General features: G+C 43.5%; 1 protein-coding gene across 15 annotated transcripts in view; it reads left to right on the top strand.

The window, feature by feature from the left end:
* The first annotated feature begins 1,327 nt into the window (after positions 1 to 1,327).
* Positions 1,328 to 16,021, top strand: part of PTER (phosphotriesterase related) — a 34,687-nt gene continuing 19,993 nt past the window's right edge. For 2 of the 15 annotated variants that reach the window (XM_037890775.2, XM_043541275.1), the window contains exon 1: positions 2,768 to 2,996. The gene's annotated coding sequence lies outside the window, so the exon portion shown is untranslated. Of the gene's footprint in view, positions 1,463 to 1,832; positions 2,018 to 2,767; positions 2,997 to 4,681; positions 4,737 to 16,021 lie in introns of those variants that run through there. The other 13 variants (XM_043541274.1, XM_037890781.2, XM_037890769.2 and 10 more) reach the window with 13 other exon arrangements.

A 16,021-nucleotide genomic window follows, 5' to 3' on the forward strand; every position in this document is an offset into this window, starting at 1 on the left:
AAATTGTGAATACCGAATTACATGTGTAGACAGTGCTGGATACTGACTTGTTTTCCTATGGCATTAGGATTACAAGTCCTGTTTTGCAGCAGACAAGGAAATAAAAATAATACTACAGCATAATAGTTTGATGTGGACATAGTGAAGACTGCTTTTAAGAGAGGCTGATTTTTTGTATGCACAAAAATACAGCTCTTACTAAGTTTTACTTTGAATCTACAGAAGTGTTAATACTGCTTTTATAATTGTAAAATGCCAAAGGTGTGTGGATGTGCAGGTCTTATGTGAAATTCATCACAAATCTTCAAAACGGGTTTAATATGGCCAGTGATAAATGAAAAGAGTCTCATAAAGCACTGCATGACTATTTTTAACATGGTTCTCATACATAATTTCTCCCACACTGATTGCCTAGCAATATGAACATGTTAAAATACAAAGCACTATAAATGCTAGGCTTTCAGGTTTTTACTTAATCTTTGTAGAACTCTTACTCTCTGGATTTCATACTTGCAGCAAATAAAAACAAGTGACACAGAGTAGAAACCATTCAAGAAGCCCACCTTTACCAATCTATTTGTATTTTGGACCATTTTACCATAACTCTATGTTATCTATGTGGGGTTGGTGGCCAGTGAAAAGGAAGCCCTCCTGATTTTCCTCACCTGCAACAGTCTGTATTCACTACAGACATTACTATGCACCAGCCCTATTCTCTGTATTTTTTCTCAAAGATCATTCTAGCCTCTCTTTTTCTCTACTAACTCTGCCTCGCTCTTGTTCCCAGCATGTCCTTAAAACATCCCCTCCTGGTCATTCCCTCTCCCATATACTTGCTTCTTCATTACCTTCCAGAAAAGGTGAAAATTGAGGAAAATTATCTATGAAGCAAGTGCCATATCATAGAATCACAGAGATGTAGGACTGGAAGGGACTTCAATAGGTCATCTGTCCGGAAGCTCCCTCCCGCCTTCTAAAGGAGAGCAACAAAAACCATTAAAGGTCTAGAAAACAAGACCTATCAGGAAAGATTGAAAAAACTGGGTCTGTTTAGTCTGGAAAAGAGAAGACTGGGCGAGGGGGAGCGGGGGGTAAACATGATAACAGTTTTCAAGTACGTAAAAGGTTGTTACAAGGAGGAGGGAGAAAAATTGTTTTCATTAACCTCTGAGGCTAGGACAAGAAGCAATGGGCTTAAATTGCAAGGGAGGTTTAAGTTGCATAATTGGAAAAACTTCCTGTCAGGGAAGTTAAGCATTGGAACAAATTACAGAGGAAGGTAGTGGAATCTACGTCACTGAAAGTTTTTAAGACAAACACCTGCCAGGGAGGGTTTAGTTATTACATAGTCCGGCTCTGAGTGCAGAGGATCGGACTAGACGACCTCTCAAGGTCCCTTCCAGACCTACAAGTCTCTGATTCCCGGAGCAGTGCAAGGTACTACAGTCCACTGGGTCACAAGGTTGGTAGCCCCATACCAGACTGTGGGTGACACACCAGGATGAGGCAAAAGAAAAGGAGGACTTGTGGCACCTTAGAGACTAAACAAATTTATTTGAGCATAAGCTTTCCCGAGCTACAGCTCACGTCACCGGATGCATTCACGAGGCAGAGACCCAGTGTCATGCCCCACAGGGCTCAGCCAGCAGGCACACTGAAGACCCATGAGAAAGGGGCAGAGGAAAGCGGCCCCAGGGGGCGCAGCGCCATTACAGGGCGCAGGGCACCCAGTGCAGTGGGCTCTCCCTGCGCTACTGCTACGCCAGGAGGCCACATGAAGTGCGAGACCGCTGCAGGGGACAGGGAGCCCGTGGCTGGCTGCGGCTGGTGACGCCCGGCCTTGGCGGCTGCCCAAGCACGTCACCGGCCGGGCTCCTCCGCAGCCCCTGCCCGGGGGCCCCAGCTAGGGGGCGGGCGCGCGGGCTGGGGAAGCCAAGCCCCGGGCCGGGAAGGCGGAGCAGAAGGTCGGCGGGCTGGGTGGCGTCGGAGGCCCCGCGGGGGTAAGCGGCGGCGGAGGGTGAGCGCACGCCAGGGAGCGGGGTCCACGGGCGGCCCCGGTGTCTGCGGGCCCGGCCCGCACAAAGTCCCGGCCCCGGCGCTGTGGCCGCCCGCAGCCCGCCACTCCCGCCAGAGCCCCGCCGGGCAGCGAGGGGGTCGGCCCGGGACAGCTTCGCCCGCCGTGGGGGCGGGAGCCGGTGCTGCGGCTCGCAGCCGGGGGGGTCCGGTGTCAGGGGCCTTGCGGCGGCCAGAGCCACCCTCTCGGGCGGGGCGTTTCCTGGCGCCTCTCGCTGCCGCCCCAGCCTGGCTGCGGTCCCCTCCTGCAGGTTCCGCTGCCCTGCTCCGAGCAGAACCGCTGGCGGGAGCCGGGCCACGGTCTGTCATTCGCCTTCGCTGGGGCGGCGTGCAAATCCGGCTCGGCACACGCCTGAACTCGCTTGCTGTTTAAAAAGTCCCCCCCACAAATGGTGTGAGCGAGGCAGTAAATTAGCCCTCTTGTCCCGCCCCACACAGTGAGTCAGTAGCCAAACGGAGATTAGCAATCGGGAGTTTGATTCCCACTCCTGTGCTTGGACCACAGCCTGCAGAGTAATGGTTCCCTGCGTGAAGTTGATTAATATGTATGGGGTTCATTATCATGCTTTGAAACACTGTAGTAGTAGCACCCATCCCTCTACCTGTGGGGAGGAAGCTAAGGAGGACAAAGAAGGACTGGCTATGTCAGATAGGCTAACAGGAAATACCTCTCGTTCTGGCGTAAGAAGGTGCTTGCCAGTTGGACTTTCCCCAAGAGACAGGCCATTTAGAGGAAGTTGTGAACCATGCTGGGAGCACACAGAAGGATTGGAAATGTATGGAGCAGGAGAAGCCAAACACGCATACTAAAACTATTTGGCCAGGAGAGACTCAAAGGAGAGACACAGCTCTGTTGGGAGTGGAGTACATGGGTGTTTGAGGAAATGAAAAGAGTACTAACTGCAACCTGGGAGTTGGCATATGTGAGTACCCCTCTGCCCAGGAAATCAATGACAGTGGGGTGGTAGCATAATGTTGTGGCAGAATGAGAAATGGTGGTTGAATTATTGTCAAACCAATAAGAGGTAATTGCTGCACTATGTGATCAAAGTGACTCACTGTCCTTAAAAAAGAAAAGGAGGACTTGTGGCATCTTAGAGACTAACAAATTTATTTAAGCATAAGCTTTCGTGAGCTACAGCTCACTTCATTGGATTCATTCTTAGTGTTTTGACCCTTTGGTACTCATGCAGCACTGGCCAGCTAAGCATCAGGAAGGAACATCTCCTCTCTAGTACGTATTCAACTTTGGCACAGAGAAGTAGATAGTTTTTACAACCTAGACTTCCTGGTTGACAGCCTGGGCAAGGCATCACTGCTAATGGTCAATGCTGTCATAAGGTTTGCACAGCCATTATTTTATGAGGGGTTTAAGTCTAGAACCCCAGAGCAGTTAAATTACAGTCGTCATTCCTGCTGTGGCTCCCATGTGGAGATGGCAAGCCAGGGAGCAGAGGTGGGTCCCATTAAATAGCCTGGAACTTTAAAAAAAAAAATCACAATATTGCGAGTGTGTGTGTCTAGACCATTAAATGGATAGTGTAGCATCTGGTAGCTCCCAGCTTCCCACAGTGGTGAGGGCATCTCCCAACTTTCCTGTAGAAGGTTACTTTGGAAACAGAAGACAGTTCTTCAGAGTCCCAAGGACTCTGCAGTGGAGGTGATCAGTAATGGCTACATTATAATGGGCAACCCTCATTGACATGCATGGCTGTCAACATAGGTAAGTAAGCCATCTCAGTGGGGAGCTCTGCTAAGGAGGGCTGGGCCTAGTTGGTACATGAATGCAAGCTCTTAAAGGAAACCTTAGGTGTTATGGGAAGTAGTGTTCTTCCTCTTTTATTAGGGCTAACTAAGTGAATATCCCAGCATGGTTTTAGGGCAGTCTGCTGTTGAAGATATCATCTTTTGGATAGAAGCAAGGTTCTGACCATTTGTGGTCATTAAAGATTCTCATGGTACCTCTTGCAAGAGGAGGGATCTTAGCCTTGGCTGAATTTCTGTTGGACAATTGTATTCTGCCTATCTAAACTTACCCCAGTAGTTTGTTACATATGGCATACTTCACTTTCTGTCCTCGTCTGTTCTCTGGTGTTAAAAAGTTGCAGCCTTCTGCCTTTGGGGGTGGCTGTATTGGAGTGATGGGTGACGTGATCCCTGTAATATGCGTTTTTGTATTATTCTGTCAGGTACTTTGGGATCATTGAATTAAAGACACTACATAAATGTCCGTTGTTATTATTATTATTAACGCCTTTCTTGCATTTGGGGATTTAAACAGGCATAATGTTCTCCCTAGTGTCACCATTGTCATATTCACTTTTGTTGTTATAATAACAGATGGCAGTAATGGCATTCAGATGCTTAATTACATTTCATAAAGGTGACCAGTGCTAATTTATAACAAAATTTAGTGCATCATGCAACAGAAATTAGCATTACTGCTTCCTTCGTTGTTAACAATCAATTTCCAGACCTGTTGAAGCACTTGCTCATAAGGTACCTAAAACCAGAGTACACTGGAGGTACAGAATACTGAGTGAGTAGTGTACTATTAGGGGATTGGTGTCTGTAGACCGCATGAGTATTTTTTTCTCCTTTGATTTAGGACTAAGATGGTGTCCATACAGTAGGGCAAGATCAAATACCAGTCAGAACACAAGGTAGGTATTTTGTAGTCTAAGAGGGGCAGGTTTTATTATCAGTTGATTCCAGATGTGAGAGGGCAGGGGGTCTAACAGAATCCCACCTCTTCAGGGTTAAAGAGAGGGGAAAAAAGATTCCCCACTTTTCCTTGCTCATAGTCTAAAGCTCAGCCAGATCTCAAGAGATAAGCATGTGAAAAATCACTCCTCCTAATGTTACTCCCACATTTCAATCTCATTGGGAGTTTAAGACATAGGGCTTGTCTACACGGGCAGCGATCAATCTATCTGGGGTCGATTGATCATGTCTAGTATAGATGCAATAAATCGTCCACCAATCGCTCTAGCAGCAACTCCGGTACACCACCTCAACGAAAAGCCAAGGGGAAATCGACGGGAGAATGTCTCCCGTCGACACATCGCAGTGAAGATACCGCTGTAAGTAGATCTAAGTACGTAGACTTCAGCTACGTTATTCACGTAGCTGAAGTTGCGTAACTTAGATCAATCCCTCCTGTAGTGTAGACTAGCCCATAGGGTGGCATTTCTCAACCAACTTCTCTGGAGAAAGTGGACCAAAGAACCAAGCTGTTTCCTGGTCTCAGCCCTGCTGAGGACTTATAAGGACTGTGACTTCCCACTTCTGCTTTTTCAGCATTTGATCCCTTATATGGAAGTATAAGGAGAGGGTCCTTTCAATTTCCCCAGCTGTTTCTGTTCTCTCCCGAGTATCTCTGCAGTGACTCAGAGGTTCTCAGGACAAATTTTTTGGTGGCCTCAGAGTGCAGCCACCAACTCTTGCTGGTGGCCGCTCTCACACTTCTTCCTAAAATACTTAATTAGCTTTAGGAAAAACAAATAAATATGCATATATACATGTCCAAATCTTTGTAATTTATTTATTGCTATTAAGTCTGTTGTGAAAAGTAATATTAACAAGCATACAAGTATCGCTTTTCACAGCAGATTTACTCAGGCCTGTCAAGCCTGGGGACAAATTAAGTCCTGGGTGGGGGGTGGCAGTGGGGCCCAAGGGCAGTAGGGGTGGGGGAGATAGTTGGGGGCTGGAGCCCGAAGCCCTGTGGCCAGAGTCTGCTGCCCCGCTGCCCCGCCACCCCAGGATTGAAGCCCAAAGCCTGAACCCCACCGCCTCTGTGAACTTGGGAAACTCACCGGTTGCCTGGTTCTCCAGCATTGAGTCCCAGGTGTCTCCACAGGGGGAGCAGGGCCCAACCACTGCTGGTGGCCTCTGCAGTCGACACCAAGGCAGTGTATCCAGGAGCAACAGGGAGGGGCTGCTACTTTGCACCCCTCCCACCCCCCCATAACAGCCCAAGAGGCTGTGGCTGCAAGCGGTGGCTGCTTTTGAGAAACGCTGGACTAGAGACAGCTGAGACTGTATTCTAAAATGAAAGGCAGTTAACTGTTTTCTTGCCATGGTCTGTACACCCTATGACAGATGGGAAGCTAAAAACTCTCCACCATCAATTCAAACTCTGCTGTAGATCTTGACAGCTGTAATCTTCCCTTACTGAAAGAGGTGGCTAAATGTTATTCAGGTAGGCCTGGAGAGCAAGAGATTCTAAAGAACCTTAGTCTGTCACAGAAAGTTAATACTGCCTAGGACACAGAGGTTGTGCTACTGTACTCTTGGAAAAATACTTGCCTGTGTCATGAGATGCTCAGTTCTTAACTTACCTTTTTCCCCCCCTCATTTTCTTCCTGTCTCAAAGTTTTGGCCGCCTGTTCTTCTGTATTGCTTTCCTTTTTCATCTTGGAGCTTGGGTGTCCTAGCAAAGTGCAGTAACCTCCAGTGATATGAAACTAAGGAGTAATAGTAAGTTTCCTTGGCCAGTTCTTGCATGAGTCCTGATGGATCATGGATTCAACAATAACTGGAAAGAGGCCTAAAGACATGGCAAAGCATCTGGCAGCCTGATCAGGCCAGCCTCTTGTTGTTTAGAAGCAGTGGTATTGTTTATTATTATTACTATTTATATTCCTGGTGCACCAATCAAGGTTACGGAACCAGTACCAGGGCATTGTACAAGCGTGGAAAGGTAGAAGTGATCCTTTCCCAGACAGAGCTTAAAACCTAAGGCCCAGATTTGGCAAGCTGTTCCATGTTGGTGAACCTCTGCACCTGTGTGGATCCCTATTGACAGTAATAGAGCTATGCACAGACACAGAGGCATCCTCATGTGAAACAGCTTACAGGATTAGGATATAAGAAAGTGAATAATCATAGAATGGTAGAACTGGAAGGGATCTGGAAAGGTCATCTAGTCCAGTCCCCTGCACTCATGGCAGGTCTAAGGATTAGCTAGACCATCCCTGACAGGGTGTTTGTCTAATCTGCTCTTTAAAATCTCCAGTGATGGAGATTCCACATCCTCCCTAGGCAATTTATTCCAGTGCTTAATCACCCAGACAGTTAGGACGTTTTTTCCTAGTGTCCAGCCTAAACTGCCGTTGTTGCAATTTAAGCCCATTGCTTCTTGTCCTAGCCTCACATGTTGAGGAGAACAATTTTTCTCCCTCCTCCTTTTAACAACCTTTGATGTACTTGAAAACTGTTATCATGTCCCCTCTCAGTCTTCTCTTCTCCAGACTAAACAAACGCAGTTTTTTCAATCTTCCCTCATAGGTCATGTTTTCTAGACCTTTAATCCTTTTTGTTGCTCTTCTCTGGACTTTCTCTAGTTTGTCCACATCTTTCCTGTGAAATGTGGCGCCCAGAACTGGACACAGTACTCCAGTTGGGGCCTAATCAGCACAGAGTAGAGCAGAAAAATTACTTCTTGTGTCTTGCTTACATCACTCCTGTTAATACATCCCCAAATGATGTTTGCTTTTTTTGCAACAGTGTTACATTGTTGACTCTCATTTGGCTTGTGATCCACTATGACCTCCAGATTGCTTTCCGCAGTACTCACTCCTAGGCAGTCATTTCCCATTTTGTATGCGTGCAACTGATTGTTCCTTCCTAAGTGGAGTTTGCATTTGTCATTAGTGAATTTCTTCCTGTTTGCTTCAGACCATTTCTCCAGTTTGTCCAGATCATTTTGAATTTTAATCCTATCCTCCATGCACTTGCAACCCCTCCCAGCTTGGTATCATCCACAAACTTTATAAGTGTACTTTCTGTGCTATTATCTACATCACTGATGAAGATATTGACCAGAACTGGACCCAGAACTGATCCTTGTGGGTCCCCACTTGATATGCCTTTCCAGCTTGACTGAACCAACGTTAACAACTCTCTGGAAAGGGTTTTCCATCCAATTATGCACCCACCCTATAATAGCTCTATCTAGGTAGTATTTCCCTAGTTTCTTTATGAGAAGCTTATGCAAGACAGTATCAAAAGCCTTACTAAGGTTAAGATATACCAATCTACCGTTTTCCCCCATCCACAAGTTTGTTACCCTTTCAAAGAAAGTGATTAGGTTATTTTGGCACAATTTGTTCTTGACAAATCCATGCTGACTGTTAGTTATCACCGTATTATCTTCTAGGTGTTTGCAAATTGATTTGCTTAATTATTTGCGCCATTATCTTTCCGGGTATTGAAGTTAAGCTGGCTGGTGTGTAATTCCCCTGGTCTATAATAATAATAATGTAGACAGTTTTTTTAAAAGGTAGCTTTGTAATTACATTAGTAAATATCTTCTATCCCCATCTACCCTCTCAACTTATCTGTTGGCTCATTTCTTGTTGAAGCCGAACTGGGTCTTGAGAAGGGAAATGGAAGCCACATGCCTAATGTGACCATGGCGAATCAGGTCAGAAACAATCCACTAGCTCTGTCCACATGGCCATGAAGTCTTTTTTTTTTAAAATGGATGGTGAACCTTTCCAGTGGAAATCATGTAGAGTAGGAATTTCTCTGTAGCGAGAGAGAAACATGTAGAGCTGTGACACTGCTGCACTAGGCAGTGGGACCACTGTTGCATACCTGTCAACATACTTTGTGGTAAGAGCTCCATAAGTATTTCTTAGAAAACTGGGAAATAAAAATTCCATCCTAGCTCAGATCACTTTATCCACCCCATCACCTTTATTGATTTTGGCCCCATTACATGTTCTGAAGATCAAGAAACCCTGAAAATATTAGAGCCATGACCTGTTAAATGGCTCTGTGCCCCTTCTGGCTGATAAAAAGCTGTGAAGATCAAGTACACCAACCATTAACAGAAATACTCAATGTCTCCTTCAGAGAAGTACATCTGCCAAACTCCTTGAAAAAATGCAGTTCACCCCGGCCTCAAGAAGCCAAACCTTGTCCCTGAAGACTTCTCCAGTAACTGTCCCATCTCCAACCTCTCAATTCATGGACAAAGTAACTGAGAAAATAGTAACCATCTGTCAAGGTTCCTTCCCCACTCTGAACTCTAGGGTACAGATGTGGGGACCTGCATGAAGACCCCCTAAGCTTATTTTTACCAGCTTAGGTTAAAACTTCCCCAAGGTACAAACTATTTTACCTTTTGCCCTTGGACTTTATTGCTGCCACCACCAAGCATCTAACAAATATATAACCGGGAAAGAGCCTGCTTGGAAACGTCTCCCTCCCCCCCCCCCCAAACCCTACACCCCTTTTCCTGGGGAAGGCTTGATAAAAATCCTCACCAATTTGCAAAGGTGAGCACAGACCTAAACCCTTGGATCTTAAAAACAATGAAAAAGCAATCAGGTTCTTAAAAGAAGAATTTTATTTGAAGAAAAAAGTAAAAGAATCACCTCTATAAAATCAAGATGGTAAATACCTTACAGGGTAATCAGATTCAAAACATAGAGAATCCCTCTAGGCAAAACCTTAAGTTACAAAAAGACACAAAAACAGGAATATACATTCCATTCAGCACAGCTTATTTTATCAGGCATTTAAACAAAACAGAATCTGACTCATATCTAGCTAGATTACTTACTAAGTTCTAAGACTCCATTCCTTTTCTGTTCCCGGCAAAAGCATCACACAGATAGAGCGAGCCTTTGTTTCTCCCCACTCCAGCTTTGAAATTATCTTGTCTCCTCATTGGTCATTTTGGTCAGGTGCCAGCGAGGTTATCCTAGCTTCTTAACCCTTTACAGGTGAAAGGGCTTTTCCTCTGGCCAGGAGGGATTTTAAAGGTGTTTACCCTTCCCTTTGTATTTACGACACCATCAAGCTCCACTGTCAGCCAACATTCCAGATGCCTGCTACCAAGGGTTCAGATCAAGGTACAACATAGTGGTGCTAAAAGACAACCTTCTTCTGGCTGTAAACACGGGCTGCTGAACTTATCTGCAGCCTTTGACAAAGTGTACCCTAAGGTGTTATTAACATGCCTACATGACATAGCAGTTGTAGATGGCCCAACACAATATTGGCTCCAGTTATTCCTCTCCAGCAGAACTCAGGGAGTGGTGGTGGATAACTGCTCCTTTTCTCCAAAAGGATCCAATAGCATGCTTCTCTGTGCTGTTACATTTTACTTGTATAGTTTCCTACAGCAAGGGTGGGCTGCATAATTTGTTTACACACACACGATATTTTTAAAAGTGCCAGTAACACAAAGAGAACAAATGGTATTACAAAACTGCTGCTTGGTGTTAGCGCTAACTAGTATGCATCTCTCTTAAATTCCTGAAATCTATTAGGTTAATTTATGATTCATATATTAAATGTTTCTATATGTTTAGGCTTCTCCCTGTTCCATTGAAATCATTAGGTGCAGGATCGGATCTTTAAAGCATTTGCCTCTATTTGTAAATAAATACGTAACCTGTGTTACGTCACATTTCTTGTGTTTGTATGATTATGTAAGGAAAGATTCTATTATAATGCTCATGGTGGAACAAGGCAACCCTTAGTTCCAAAACAGAAAGTGAATTAATCTTTTTTAAAATGTAACAAATAGCTACTGAGCCATGCCTATTAGATTTCATGCATTTTCTGTCACAGCAATCTGGATTTAGTGTTATAATCTCACATTGTAATGTAATGACAATAAAATGATCTCCGTGCAAGTCTAGAGAGACTCCGTGCTAGTACTGTTAAAATGTGCTTACTAAGTCAAAACGATTGCAAGCATGTGGAGACTATGTTTATGTAATTATTATGTTTTAGCAATATGAGATTATCACAGGAAACAAGCAATTCCAGTTTAGGGAGACTGCTCATTACAAGACTATTATAATGACACAATGACAGAAGTGCACGTTCCAGATGGGAAAACAACAAAGGGCCAAATCTTGCCATTGACATTCAGGCAAAATGTTTGTTGAACTCAATGGAGGCTTTGCCTGGGTAAGGACTGCAGGACTTATTCCTGGTCTTTTTACCAGTGGGTCCCATAGCACTCAGTCATACCTCTAGGAACAATAACAACTGCGCTAGTGTTTAGTAGCAGGCTAAATGTGAGGATGATATTTTGTGCACTTTACAGTTGATCGTTGTAAAGATTCATCTAGAGTTACTATAATAAACTCTAGTAGCTATTTCAAGACGATAATGAAAAACTGCAGTCCTTAGTTGCACAAACTCATTGGTTTTTTAGAGAAATAATAGTTGCTCTATCAAAATGTGTACACACTCATTTAATTTCAGAGACCGTCATTTCTGTGTTTATACAGAAGCACAATAGGGTTCTGGCCCATGACTAGGGCTCTCAGGTGCTACCGTAGTACAAAGAATAATTTCAAAACAGTTTTTAGAAATTCCAATCGTTGTTTCAGTATCTCCAGACCAGAGCTTGCCTCTTCTCTCTTTCTCTCAGTGGGAGTGGACATTTTACTGGTGCTTTCTGGAAGCAAGTTAGGGTTCAGGAAATGCAGCCTGCCATTGGCACATGTAGGAAGTGCACATTCAAGTCCTATTATTTTAGCGGCTATACTAGTAACTAGTTGTATTTTTAGAAAAGACTAGCGCTAACCTAATAATTTTGGCAAAGCTCTGATTCATTCATTTCTTGTGCCTGCTCCCTCAGTTTGATGAGTTGGCAGCTTCCTGCAAAATTTGATTTTAAATTCTTCTTTTTCATTCTATTTAACACAACTTGTTTCTTTAGTGATTTACTCTTCTAATTAGTGGTAGTGATTAGAATGATATTATGCAGTAGTTTTCCTTCAAAAATTCAGTGGTCTCTACACTGAAGCACAAATGTGGTTTCTAGCTCTGTACTCGGCAGATCCATGGAAGCTGGGATGGGGAAGGCCTTTACTTCAGACTTCAGATCAGCATTTAAGTTGTTCCATGGCTGTTAGTGCAGCCTCAAAGAGGCACTTAGGAGTTATTTGAATTTTTAGATCTATTTCCTTCCTCAACTCCTCTTTGAACGAGGGCTCAGGGAATGGAAGTGTCTCTGTTTGTCTTTGAGGACTCCATCCATTGTAGGGGATGGGGAGCCCAGGGAGTGTCCTCTAGTCTTATTATCTTGGTTGGGAAAACCTACAATGAATTGATTTCAGAGTGGTAGCGTGTTAGTCTATATCAGCAAAAACAACAAGGAGTCCTTGTGGCACCTTAGAGACTAACAAATTTATTTGGGCATAAGCTTTCATGGGCTAGAACCCACTTCATCAGATGCAGGAAGTGGAAAATACAGGAGCAGATATAAATACATGAAAAGATGGGAGTTGCCTTACCAAGTGTGAGGTCAGTCTAACGAGACAATTCAATTAACAGCAGGATACCAAGAGAGGAAAAATAACTTTTATAGTGGTAATGAGAGTGGCTCATTTCAAACAGTAGGGGGAAATTAGTATGGGGGAAATTAGGTTTAGGTTTTGTAATGACCCAACCACTCCCAGTCTTTATTCAGGCCTAATTTGATGGTGTCCAGTTTGCAAATTTAATTCCAGTTCTGCAATTTCATGTTGGAGTCTGTTTTTGAAGTATTTTTGTTGAAGAATTGCCATTTTTAGGTCTGTTATTGAGTGACCAGGGAGATTGAAGTGATCTTGGACAAGTCACTTAAAATGTGAATTTTTCACTTAGTGAAAATGTGTAAAGTAATTATAGAGCCTCAGACAAAAGGTGCGATAGATCTCTTGTATCTCTTTTAGGTTTGCACATATGCAGTAATACAGAATCTTAAAAGTCAACAGATTAATCCCTGCTACAAGAAGAATCCAACATTGGAGCAGATAATTCTAGGCTTTGTCTGGCAGAAATCACCAGACAGCACCCATAGGCTGTAGGTGGATCACACACATAAACATGGGTCTTCACAGAGGTCAGGCCAGATTAGTGGAGATTAATCTAATGTATCTGTGCCAGAAAGGAATTAGTAGCAAACTCATCTTGAAAAATCTACATACATATCAAAATAGCTGTCTGAAATCAAGCAGGAAGCTTGATTCAATGAGAATGGCTTTTGTTGAGTAATATATTAGAACAGGAGTAAAAATAAAATAGAAAAATGTAGAAAAAATAGGAAAATACCACACTAATTGTTAATTACCAATATCTAGTTTTACCATGAGAGCTGCTTTTTCCTATATACTCAGGGCCAGCCTTATGGGTGCACAACCACCTGGGGTGCCATGGTCAAGAGGCAAGGAGTGGGGTGGGCCTGGGGTGCAAGGCTGCGGAAGGGAGCTTGGGGCAGTGTGGGGGGAGGGAGCAGGGGTGTGTGGGAAGCCCAGGGAGGCAGCGGAGGCCAGAGGGGATGGATGGGGAGGCAGCAGGGGAGATGGGAGGAGGGGTTCAGGGAGGCAGCAGGCACCAGAGGCGATAGGGTCAGGCCAGGGACGATGTGGGAGCCTGCAGGAGCCTGGGCATGGGGGGGGCGGGACCAGGGGAGGCAGCAGGAGCCAGGGGCAATGTGGGTGGGGGAGAGCCTGGGGAGGCAGCGGGGACCAGGGATGCCAAAATACAAGTTCACCCAGGACACTATTTTCCCTAAGGCCAGCCCTGATTACATTATAATTACTTATTCAAACATTTATAAAAGGTAGTTTCATCAGGCTAAAAAGTGCATTTTGAAAAGAGGCTGTGCAGAAAAAATAATTTGAAAGTATGGTTTTATATGAGTGTAAATACCACTGGTTATGGTGCCAGAAGAGGACTAAATATTTAAGACAATCATCTCACTCTCTTTGCCTGGACTGTAGGAATGACAAGAATGACTCAGATCATTGAATCTTTTCCAAAATAGTGGGCTGGTCTACAGAACACCAACTCTAATCAAGAACATTCGATTAATGATGAGGTCAGACAACTTGATTTTAATCACAGCCAACCACAGTTACTGAAAGAGAAAGGTGTTTTGCTTTTAATGATTCACACAAGTGCAGTCCCCTTCGAAATCTTACCCTGGGTGACTTTATTTGACAAATACCAGCTCATTATATTAATAAATTAGGAGTCTGTTTTAGGAAAGCGACTCTTCCTGTTCAGTCGCAAACAAGTCAACACAATGACCCACCAGGAGCACTATTATTGTAATCCCGTGTTATGGAAATGTCCCCAAGTAATGTTTTATATTAAGTCTACCATATACAGCACAACCACTTCTGCTGGCATTTACTCTTTAAATCCATAGCAGAACAGTCCTTTCTAATTGGGATTTTCATACAGTGTCTTCTTACACACAGGACACACAAATATAGTAAAGCAACCATATCTGTCTCTTAAGGCTGGCCAAGTTTCATAACTAGGTTAACCACAGTCACTGAAAACTCTTTACTACACAGTGTCCATTTCTAATCTGTAGAAGCTGGTATTTTATGTTTAGATTGGAACACTATGGATAGCTCTTTGTCACTATGAAATGGTGCTACTCATAGTACTGTCGTACTTTGTTTAGCTCTAAAGATCAGAGATCTAGACATTATTAACCCCGTTCATATCTAGGGCTCAGTGCCCTTTTGACTTTGTTCTTCTGTCTCATTAACAGATAGAAAGTTAAACATAAAAAAATCTGCTCTTAGGGCTTTACCAGTAACAGACCCGTGTTTATGATATAATTCACTGAAAGGGAGACAGAAAGGGAAAGACCTCTCTCTTTAATCAATAATGTGTGCTCCAGTTAGTCCTATCCTTTGGACATAATTAAACATGTATTTTGTTTCATAACTCATGATTTTGTTTGACTAGGAATTATAACTACATATCCTCAAGCCTTTGCAGCTAGCGTAAGGCAGATCTAACTTGAACTGGGTAGTCAGCCTTGTTTAGTGTTAATATGGGAAGTAAACGTAAGAAGAGGGGGAGAGAGAGAGAGAGAGAGAGAGAGAGAGATGCTGCTAATTCTAACCTGTAGAGATTCAGGCTACATTTTTACAGATTGGAAACCTTTGACATGGTCCAGTTGTAGGTAGTAGCGTTAAAGAATATCATAGTAACTGCCCATTTAATGGCTAAAAGGTATAACTTAACATTGTTTAATCCAAATTAGCTGAAGAAAAAAATATTGTAGGTTAAGCCATATAAAAGAAATGCTAGTCTAATCACCTCAGATAAAAATATTTTCCCAGTGAGGCTTGGGAGAAGTAGAATTGGATCTGAATTTCTGCTGTAGGAATTCCTGCTGTTCAGGAGCCAAATTCCACTCTCAGTTACACTAATGTAAATCCAGAGGAACTGCAATGGAGTTATTCCACATTTACACCAGTGTAACTGAGATCAGAATTTGACCTCAGGTTACTAAAATAGGTGGAGATTGCCCCCGCCCCCCAAAATCCACACACAGTAGGGCAAACAAGGTGTCCAAACATAGGCAAATTCCTGGGCATGGAAAGAGTATATTCAATCTTGGAGGATAATGATTTTTTTTTAAATGGAAAGTATCAGGCAAGTAATATTCATCCTTGATGCCAAGTATGTTCAGCTGGTGGCTCAAGCTGACAAAATGTGACAGATGCTGGGGAGCAGAGAATCCTAAATGAACATACAGTGGTTGCTATTAAAAAGGAAACATTTGCCTTAATGGGATATTGTGTTATCACAATAAATTGTGATTTTTTTTAATTGTAATGAGAATTTTTTACATTGTAAATATCTTGATATAAATGTAACTTTGAATTTAGCTTTATTTCTAATGCCAACCACCATACTAGAAATGACAATCAAAGAGCAAGGGGACTAGGACACAAGGGTTGGAACTAACAAATAGTGTCAGACAGTGACATGACAGGGTGCTAAATACAGTAGAAATGCTGCTGGGGTACTGGATGGCTCAGGGGGATGAATAATGGAAATGTCACCTTTCTCCTCTAGTGCAACTAGTGGATTCCATCACAACTCCAAAACTCCTTCCACACGTCGGGTGCCAAAAGCCCCAACTGCCTCCCGCCTAATTGACAGAACCTCCAGC

Source organism: Chelonia mydas, chromosome 2, assembly GCF_015237465.2.
Source record: "Chelonia mydas isolate rCheMyd1 chromosome 2, rCheMyd1.pri.v2, whole genome shotgun sequence".
NCBI lineage: Eukaryota > Metazoa > Chordata > Testudines > Cheloniidae > Chelonia > Chelonia mydas.